The sequence below is a fragment of the Epinephelus fuscoguttatus genome, linkage group LG20 (assembly GCF_011397635.1).
Source record: "Epinephelus fuscoguttatus linkage group LG20, E.fuscoguttatus.final_Chr_v1".
NCBI classification, from domain to species: Eukaryota; Metazoa; Chordata; class Actinopteri; order Perciformes; family Serranidae; genus Epinephelus; species Epinephelus fuscoguttatus.
Genome location: NC_064771.1, coordinates 13568445 through 13579542, shown reverse-complemented (window position 1 = coordinate 13579542; position 11098 = coordinate 13568445). Strand labels below are relative to the sequence as shown.

The 11098-nt window shown below is 41.8% G+C and overlaps 1 long non-coding RNA gene across 1 annotated transcript; it reads right to left on the bottom strand.

Moving 5' to 3' along the window:
* Positions 1-5367: 5367 nt before the first annotated feature.
* On the bottom strand, positions 5368-10808 carry LOC125880965 (uncharacterized). Its single transcript, XR_007448175.1, has 3 exons — positions 10730-10808; positions 9438-9512; positions 5368-5404 (listed from the first exon to the last, which is right to left on the bottom strand). It is a non-coding gene; the product is annotated as an uncharacterized LOC125880965 (long non-coding RNA).
* Positions 10809-11098: the final 290 nt, after the last annotated feature.

Here is an 11098-nt window from a genome sequence, read left to right as displayed (position 1 = left end):
GAAACTGTTTTTAAAGAAGCAGAAACTATGGAAAATAAAGTGAAGGCATTTGTGATCATAGAACATAGTTGGCAGATATACTGTATGTGAAATCCCTGAAGAAAAACTTTAATGTGTCAAACTTTTATGAAATGTAATTACCACACAGTAAACCTGGGGCCAGGTGGTGTTAAAGCACAGAACAAAAAGAGAGTGATAAAAGGTGTGGATCCAACAGAGGGTTAATCAAGACATATGAGCAGAAGACTACCTTGGAGTTTTGAAGATGCTTTGGTTATTGTTACTCCGTGCACACATGCGTTTTGAAATCCCTGCCAGGTTGTATTAGCGGTGAGCGCTGTGTCCTTGAACAGATGTAAGCAGTCCTCTAAGCTATCCAGAGCTGACCTTGAGGTCCAGAGTTGTGAATGTAGCGTGTATGGCTCGTGGATATAAATGTGAGTGTGTGCCCGTCTGTGTGTAGCTCTGCAGAGGAATCACCACCTGCAGAGTGTGTACCTGCCCTCCACACAATGGATGCTGGGATTGGCTGCAGCTCCTTTAACCCTGGAAAAGGATTAAGCAAGTGGAGAAAATCCTGAATGAAGGTTTGACTTGAACGCTTCAGGATCATTTTCACCTCTCATGTCGAGTTCAAGACTGAGATGATGTCTTTAATAATTATGTGATCACGGGCTGTAATATAACAATTATGCAGATTGTCTTCAACCAAATAGTTTTGACATTAAAATTGCCAGACGAGAAATAGGCATAACAAAACAAGAGGTGGAGTTAGAAACGTTTTTATCTTTTGAATATTAACGTATATACATGCATACATACATAAAGATTGTTTCAGAAATTGAACAAATGGAAGATTTCCAAAGAACATCATGTTGGGAGTGACATATCTGATCAGAAGTTAGCACAATCCTTTCAGATACTAAACATGTTTTACCACAGATAGTCATTTTTAAATCATTTTTAGTTAATGTTATAAAGTTATATCCAAAATATTCTACTTTTAGAGTATTAAGCTACGCTGCTATTAGTTATCCTTACACAATAGGCCACAAGCCCCTGATCGTGTAATATCAACACCAAAGGCACCCTCTAGCGTCTTTATTAGACACACAGGGCTTCAGTGTAAGCAAATTTGATGCTCAGAGCAACTGATGTGATATAAAGAATGACAGAGTCCACATAGGGCAGGAGCTGGATGGGTCAAACAAAATTGGACTTTCATCCAGGAGACCCCAGTTCATGTCCCGTGTAAAGCTAAGAGTGAACATCACGCAACTTAGGTGCAGTCGTGGTGCATTGATGTCAGTCACATGATCAGTTTACATCATCTTACTTTGCGTAACAAGTGTACTTATTTTAAGTTAAAACATGATCTTTTTTTCTAAACCTAACCAAGAAGTTTGCTGCCCAAACCTAACCGCAACCATTTTACAACATTAACCAGATATTAAAATGTGTTTTTTGTGCACCACACAGATAGCTACACTAAAGGGGACCCTGTGCGTCCCTATGAGATGCTGAAGTGTGACAACGTGTCGGTTTTTGACGACCTGAGACCTGAGACGTGAGTCATTCCCGGGTCATTTGCAACAATGTATGGTAAAACTGACATGCCTTCAGATGAAGTCACTGCACTCTTGTGATAATTATGTTTTGGGCCAACGTAGATGTTTCAGTTGTAAAATTAAATACAAACACAAAATGTTAAAAAAAAAAAAAAAAGCACGCATTGACTTATATGGGTTATAAATTATATTTAATAACACTTTATTAGCATGGATAGCATATATAACATATTAAGAAAGAATGAGACATGAGTTTACATTTTCAATATAGCCTTATATCTATAGGAGAAGGATAATCTAGGTTCTTATATTTTCATATCCAATATTTTAACCATTAACCAAGAATTTAAAGGGAATTTAGATTCCCTAGACTGTGAAGATACTTTGATGAATTATAAATCTTAAATCTTTTACTCTAAAATAAGTTTCCTAAATTAAAAATAATTTGATCCCATAAATACCATCCTGTGTCCCCTTTGGGTTTTGTGAAACTACTGTAAGTTAGCAACCGCCTGCAGGTATGAACATCTGGCCTTTCTCCACCTGCACACCTGTTCTTACTTTCCCTGTCACTCCTACAGTATGTATACCACTCCATTCCCATCCACTCTGCCAGATTGTCTTCCCAGCCTTCTGTCCTGCCTGACTTGCCAGTTTGATCCCTTGCCCATTGGATCTTTTCTCCTCTGCCCAACCCTTTTGGATAAGTTTGCCTGTTTCATCTGCCTGCCTGGTTTTGGACTTTAGCCTCATCCTTGACTACAAATGAACTTTTTAACAACCCTGCCTTTCTCGGAGCCATGCATCTGAGTTGGTAAATGGACCTGCACTTGTATAGCGCCTTTCTAGTCTTCCGACCACTCAAAGCGCTTTTTTACACTACGAGTCACATTCACCCATTCACACACACATGCATTCACTGGTGGCCAAGACCATACAAGGTGCCACCTGCTACTTAGTTTTTTTAACACACTCACACACCGATGGAGCGGCCATCAGGAACAATTTGGAGTTTAGTATCTTGGTCAAGGATACTTCGGCATGCAGACTGGAGGAACCAGTAATCTTCCGATAGGTGGATGAGCTGCTCTACCTTCTGAGCCACAGCCATCCAAACCTGTTTCTCTGCTGAGCCTTTACATAAGTAAAGTAAATGTAGAAATGCAACAACATAAAGACAATTCATTACAAGTTAAGGTTCTGCATTTAAATCCTTATTTAAGTTAAAGGACAGAAGTATTACTGTGTTCGCAAAATTTACTTCAAGCATCAGCAGCCATTTAAAGTTTGGTTAGTTATTGATAACCAAAAACATGTACCTGCTAAGAGCAGGTATGTTAGCTATCTTGGACCCAACTGGGGCTTGGGATGCAGCTGACGGACAGTGACATGATCTCTTTGGAGACCGAAAAAAAAAACCAAGGAAAACAAACAAACACATTTAGATAAGAAAAGGTCAGTCAGCATCATGCAATGTGTGTTTCTAAACTAGTGGAAGGATTTTGAGGTCAAAGGTGATACAGCAATGATACACTGGGTTATAGAGTGATTTGCTGTGCCTACCCCATTGACTTCAATAGAGCTGCTGCCAGTCTCTGGCTCCTCAAATACAGTCGATGACATCATGTCCTCTTCGTCTTTTATAGTTTCTGTGAAAAGACCAAGGAGATTGGTGCTCAGGACTGTGTGAAACCAAGTGAACACTGAACTTTTTCAAGGTAAGTTGACACCATGTTTCTTATCTTAAACATAACCTATCTAACTTTCTGTAATGTATGGAACGTCATTCCATGCAATGCATGCAATGCATTTCAAAAACGTCAGAATGGCTCATCCGTCGTAATCCAAGTGCCCTGAAGCCGCGGCATGCAAAACTGACTTGAAAAGACGTAATTTATTCCACTTTTATAGCATCATTTCTCACTGTGATCAGTTAGCCTGCCCTGTAGGCGTGCTGTGTTTACATGGCAACTCGCGCGAGACTAGCCGATGGCTAGTGGTGGTGCTAGTTCTCGAATCTCGTGTGAGTTGCAATGTAAACAGGACGAGCCGTTCTGACGTTTTTGAAATGCATTAGCAGAATTTTATTACATTTTCAAAATGTGGGTACCATGCACTTCAAGTGTAGCTGTTATTGCGGCTAGCTGTTATCCTCCCCAAACGAGTTTTGTAGATTAAAAAACTACACTGGACTTCTTGTCGGCATGAGAGTCAGTGCGGTCTGCATTTTCATTATAAAGTGGCCATTTCCTTTCATGCTGAGTTGTGATACAAGGGTGTTGAATCTGTTTTAGTGTATTTATGATTGAGTTTTAGTTCTACTTCTGGTTTGATAAAGTTTCCAGACTCCTTCAAAAGTCCCCGCCATCTTTGACAGTTCTGTCATTAGCTTGACGCAGCTACATCTCACCATCGCTCACCTTGCACTTCCTCCCCTGCTGCGGTTTATACTGCACTTCCAGGTGTTCAGATCAAGCTCCTGGGCTGATCAAAAGAGTGCCGCAGGCTATTGTGAAAGCCTGTGATAGCTCTGAGGGGCAGGCAGAACACACTTCAGGATCCGATTGCATTGTGAAGGAGAGGCAGCCTGCGGGTAGAGGAAGTAAAGTCAAATGAGCGGACAAGAACAAAAAGAAAGGCCTTGTGAGATTCAAGGATGTGTTGGTCTGAAGACCAAGCTGGAGCTTTCATGACAGATAAATGTGAAAGCTACAAACAGTTCGTCCTACCTGTTTACCCAAAACATTATCTCAAAATTAACATGCCATGTCGCATGCCTCTCTGCTCTTATCTGAGCCCCAACATGGAGGGAATCAGCATATCTGTTATCTGATTAAGTTGATGTTAACAGTGCTGTATGTTGCCTTAATGCTGAAGAAGTTTCCAAACAGCTTAGGGATAAATCACACAGTTTATTTCCCATGTTTCCAGAAGTGATAGCATATTAATTAACATAATCCATTACAGCTTAATTTGGGATTTCATTCAGATAAGATACAACAGAAATGTATCCTCTGTTCAGAGCCTTAGGTGATCCGTTTTCACAATCCACCCCATTCCGCTCCCTGTAACTACAGGTCATGTGGACTTTGTTTGACATAACGGGCAGGAGCCTTCGCTCGATACTGAATAAATTGAAAAAGATGAAAGGAGAAAAAAACCCCTGAAACAATCAATTTTCCAAGGCAGCGTTTTAAGATTCAGCGACAGACAGCAGCGGGAGAGTTGGGAGGAAAATCCTCCGAAGGGCTGGTTGTCTCTGTCTCTGCTGCCTCATCGCTGAATAGGTAATAAACAGAGGCAGCCAGTGACGGGTTGAGTAAATACAATGTGCCAAGCAGGCTGAGTCTCGGAGGGAGCGGGAGATGGAGAGAAAGGGGGTGAGGTGGTGATTGGAGGAGAGAGGGAGAGAAGGCAGCGAGAGAAGGATGAAGGTACAGAGATAATTGGGAGATGAAGTGAGGGTAGAAAAGATCAGAGTAAGGGGGGATGCAGGGAGTGAGAGGCTGGTGGAGAACATAATGAAAGGGGCAACCTGTAGAAGAGAGAAGGACGAGAGTAAGAGGAGAAGAAAATTAAAGGAAGGAAAGGGGCAGAGAGAGAAAGTGATGAAAAGACAGGAAGATGAAAAAAGCAAGGGAAATGTAGCAACGAGAAGGAGAAGGAAGGCTGGAATAAACAAGAGGTACAATATGAGAATATAGAAAAATGAGCAGGATAGAGACAGAGAGAGATTGAGGTGTTGTGTGCTCAAAGTACAGAGGAGGAGCTTTTCACCATCTGCAGGGAATATGGCGAACCTTCAATTCAACTTCTGCCAGCTGGAGAACAGGAGCCTGTGAGTACGACAAAAAAAAGTTGCTCACATGCTTGTTTTCTGACAAATAATTCAAAACCTGGGAAAAAAAAAATTAAGAAAACAAACAGCCATGCTGAAATACAGTACAGGCTGCTGGAAGCTGACACCAGAAACAAAGATGAAGTCACAAATTCGAGCCAAGTATGTCACTTCTGCACAGATACAGGTCACAGCACATATTGTATTTCTGGCATCATACCGTGTGTTTGAGTTGCTCTACAGCCCTGATAAAGCAAAACTGTCTGTAGTATTGACATTAAAATGTAACTTCAACAAATAATAATGAACATTTTATCAAGTATATAAATGGTTATACAATTAGATTAGCTAGAGAGGACACATTCTAGATTAGCAACAAATTAGTACTATTCATTTACCATGGTAGTTGAAGGTCGGAGCTTGGAATGACGCCTCACCCAAATCAACCATGTTCCAGTACAACTGTACAAAACCAAGATGTGGCTAACAATACCAGGTCTAGCCTCGTAAGCCATTGTTAGCAATACCAGTTGAAAGAATTACGCTTTATTTTGCGCAAACAAACACGAACATATCCACAGCTGTTGGATAGAAGTTAGACAGGACTGTGTGTAAGACTGTTTTGTTGAGACACAAGTAAGACCAGCACATTCTCACTCCAACCTCGTCACATATTGACGTTTGGTCATGGACTTTCCACGTCCAGATACAATGTGCAAGGTACCCAAGGTGCATTGGTTGCTGACATTCTGGGATGCTGTGTCAAGTTCTGCCTGTTACATACATTGTCTTCTCTCAAAATACACTTCCATTTTCACAGGAAATTTACCTTTTACACACGGTCTCTTTCAAAATAAACGCACTACGTCAGTACAGCCCAGGAACTGATACACATGGTTGGGTTTAGGCAACAAAATCACCTGGTTAGGTTCAGGAAAAAAGAACAGTGTTAAGCTTTATAACCTTACAAGACCCTCCCACCTGCCCCTTTCGGACTTTCATCACCTTCACTTTCATTCTTGTCCTACCACATTTCCCCCTGACTCTCCGAACACTGTTAAACTTTAAGGGCAACTGGCTGCGTATAATGCTGACGTGACAGGACAGCTTTGTAGGAAGTCACTGCTCAAGCGGCGGATTTCAGCAACTCAAGAGTGAGACCAGGTTGGTAAGACAAATGGTAAGAAAGAGGTGCCAATAAACAGTATATAGAGGGCTGACATGGAGGCAAGCATCACACTGGTTCCCTCATAAAACGGCAGGGATTTTTACATTGGATTTTGGATTCCTGCGAAAAATAAGCTCTGTTGCAAACAAACGTTTATGCTACTTACACATTTCGTTCAGCAAGAAGATCTTCACAAGTGAACACCACTTTTATGATTATTGAGGCCTAAATGCAATCACTAGAAGTAAAAAGCTAACGTTAGGCTATAAAAAACTACACTACGGTCGCATGACTGAACATCAGCACCATATCAAGACTGTAAAGCTGTGTTAAGCGTGGCTCGGCATGATGATGCTTTGTAGTCTTATGCAACCACTTGTTAGCAACTACCCTTTTTAAAGACACATAGAAGTTCATGAGTGGGATGTTAACTGAGGTTTTTTATGTCATAGAACAAAACGTGAAAGTCTCTCCAGCTTGTGTTAACCACAGACCTTATTTCAGGCATCTAACCAAAAATCCATTAAAAAAAACATTGACCGTGAGACAAGGGAACCAGGATTGGTAAAATGCTAACTCTTTTATGGGTTTTCAGGACTCATTCCTTCTACTCTATCACCACAGCTTTCACTACTGTTGATGCATGGAGCAGACATATTGGATTTTGAGGATTCTGTGAGGTTTCTTACAACATTCTGAATTGGAAATCTGACTTTAGGGGGAAATCGAGTTGAAAATTCTGACCTGAACTTGGAAATTCTGACTTCCCATTACAAATGTAGCACAACATAAACCACCTTAGGAGGCAGTTAGGGTGGTGGAGGGAGCTGTGACTGGATGTTATCAATCAGCTGGAAGCCGGATGGTGCATCAACAACCTGATGATACTGTGCATGAATGAGACAGAGGAACTGCAACTTCAGGGTTCTGCCTGAACCAATCTCAAAACCCATCGGCTATCGGTCTGAAGACGTTTTAGCCTCTGGGGGCAGCAGCCAATATCATAGGGGATCTGATACAGCAGATGGATATCCAGGCCAAGACTTCCTCTTCCATGTGCCGATCATTGTTTACAGTCCAATTAGCAAGTTGAGACGCTATCTACTGAGAGCGTTGATGCTCTATAAACAAATATCAGCATATGAAAAAAAGCTAAAATAAAGCTAAATCAGATGATAGCCGCAACCAAAGCCCATTCAAACAGAATTGGTCAAAACTACTTGGACTTGAAACGACAACCAGAACGCTTCAGATTCAAAACTCTTGTCCCAGAAATTTCCCTTTAAATCTTTAACTAACCTGTAATCTCTCAGGGTTCATTGCCCTACATAGTGCAGACCACAGTACTTTGTATAAGGAAACGGAGGTATAGAAAGGTATCCTCTATGAGCAAGCAAAATGCCCCACCAATCAAAAGTAACAGCAGCTAAAGTTACTGTAATTACTGACACAAGCATTTCAGATAGATGCAGCTCAGCAGAGCTCCTCCGTCTCTGAGGAACATCTTCTGTTGCCCTTCTTGTAAGCACTAATATGAAGCACATGCTAATCTCGGTTTCTATTAGGAAGCTCCTTCCTGAAGGGCTTGCTGTCTATAGGGTGCCTGAGACATCAGCCCTGTTCCTTATCATTATAATGAACATGCGTCCCGATGCCAAGCCGGCATTGTGTGTTGCAGAGATAGGAGCGCTGCTTATACAGTGACCTTGTTTAAACCAGGGTCCCTGTCTCATTGATGTTCCTCACACAAAACCTAAGAGCTTGGTAATTGCATGCAGTCCTATAAAATGAGCAAAGAGGGCCCTCCACGTCTTCAAGGAGAGGCAGGAGAGTGTACAAAGACAGAAAAGACATGGATGAGGAGGTGAAACATGGCAAGTGTATCCACACGGACTGATGTTGTCCCAAGGACAGTGTTGGTTCGAGACTAACTCTCTAGTGGAGGAGGTGTTCCTTTAGTTTGCTTCTTTATCCACTTTGTGTGAACCCTTGATGAATTTAAACAACAAAAAAAGAAAGGTGGTATAACATCCTATCAAATATTCCAATGAAAGGAAAGTAATGGGCTCAACTTACCATAGCCAAACTGTACTTATGGCTCTTGTCTCTCTAGAACACTTCTCAGAAGGTGCTCACCTCTGTTTCTATACTGCATTCATCTCTACTCTGAATGCATCATAAAAGACCTGGATCTGATCCGCAGCTCAATTAAAAAATATTCTTTAGTCCTTAAAAAATGTGCTTAAAAAATCTTTTAGTGTTGAGTGTACGAGTAGGAGTTAAAGTCAAGGATTCTTACTTTTATCTTTCAAAAATGTATGGTCCAAAATGTATTTTCTGGCAGTCTGGAAAATGCAGCGCCTGAACTACGCATGACAAGTTCCTACACACATTTTTGCTACAAATGGGGTTGTCAAAATTTTCCCACACAGACAGTATACCAAGCAGTTCGAGGACATAGACAAAATGTACAGTTATGTGTGTCAGTGTGAATATAGTAGGCTGTATGCTGTACACTTTATGCCTCAGTCAGCAGGATAGGTGTACCCAAACTGTAACTATGTACAGTCTTTACTGTATAACTTAAGTTAATTCAGTGACTACGTGTACATGAAAAGTACTGTTTCACCATTATTCCAAATATTACAATATTCTGAATTTGATACAGGTCATGTAAACAGCATATTCTGTTTAGATTTTCCAAACTAGGGTTTTTTCTGAATGAAGCATTTTCCGATTAAGACGTGGAATATGCCAATATTACTCGGGTTTTTGAGCATTCTATGGACATGTATACGCTGCATTTCAGAATATAAGTCTCAATAGGGGTTTTTACAGCAGTTTGTGACACATGGCCTCTTACCTGTTTATGGTCAGTTCTGTTCCTTGTCATGGATGCACTGTACACAAGACAATTTGCCATCACTTGCTGGCAATGCTGGGGTAGAGATCCATGCCCAAAAGAAAAGACAACATTTCTCGTTGGAAGGAGAAGCACACCAGTACCTTGATACTGTACTATGGGGTGTGTGCTCTCACTTGGATATCAACAATTTTTGGGATATGCAAAATATTGTCCATTCATCCATTTTCATCTGCTTATCTGGGGCTGGGTCGTGGGGGCGGCAGGCCAAGCAAAGCACCCCAGACATCCCTCTCCCCTACAACACTTTCCAGCTCCTCCTGGGGCACCCCAAGGCGTTCCCAGGCCAGATGAAGAAGACCTTGATGAAACGGCCCATTTGGACTTTGAGGACTTTGCCCAGTATGGGGACACTGGGGCACCCCCCTGGATCCAGACCTGGGAGGGGAGCTCACCAGCGAGTGTCTCGTGGCCAGGTCTTAGGCCATGAAGCCCAAAGAGATAACATGGAGCCATCGCCCCATGGGTCGACCACGGACAGGATTCAGGGTTCAGTGCACTGTGGGCTGGGCGGCAGGCAGTGGCGGGGCTGCAGGCGTGCTGATCCCTGGCACTACTGACTGGCAAAATATTGGAACTATAGGACATGCATCATGGTGGAGTTTTACATTAATCTGAGTATGCACTAATCCATATTTACATCTGGAATCTCCCATCTACAGCGGGCCTGAGACGCACCCTCGTTTTGAGGACTTGGCTCAGATTCGGGAGTTACTCCTTAAGAAAACTGATCCCGTTTGCTTTGGCGGTGGGAACCTCTTGTGACCGCATGCCTTTGCTGACAGGATTCAACCCTTCTGCATGGAAGACGAGTGCTCTAACCACTACACTAGGGAGGCCCCTAATCTGTATGCAATGGTTCATGTTAATGTAAATATTAATTGAATATTCATTTTCATCTGCCATGTAAACAACTTAGTAGGAACACTGTCTTTATCAGAATAAGGCCAAAAACTGAAATATTTTGTGCGTGTAAACGTAGTCAGTATCTGGGAGGACACACTGCCTGTAAGGCTAAACTCAGGGCAAAAGAGCTGCTTTAGGAAACACTTGCTCAAGTCACTTGCCACACATTTATTGTATTAAATAAAGTAAATTAAATGTGAGTACATATTGAGTTAGTCATTTGTGAGTGGAAACTAGAGACTGTTTTGTTATAGCTGACATGAATTTGTGTTAAGCACACTACTGCGTTCTCTTATCCTGACCTGAGTGGGACAAGTTTGACTCACCCGTGGTCATTCATGGTGGCCCAGTTGGTAGGGCCTCTTCTTTCTTTAGATATCACTCTCTTCTCTTGATGAGGGTAGTTCAGGTTTGATTTGATGGATAAAATATTGGCTGCAGAAGTTCTAAATTGTTGCAAAGGGCAAAAAAATCAAGTCTAACAGTTTACCCATGCACAGTTGCTTTCCTGGCGTCTCCCAGGTGTTTCGCATTAGTGGCTAATTAGAAATCAGACATGTCCTCTGATGTGTGACATCCATTCTGACCCTCCAGTCTACTTCTGCACACCAAATCTACCAAATTACAAGTCTTATCATAAGACTAATCTGCAGGCCAAGCATCCCATAATATACACTTCTTGATACAATAAAGTT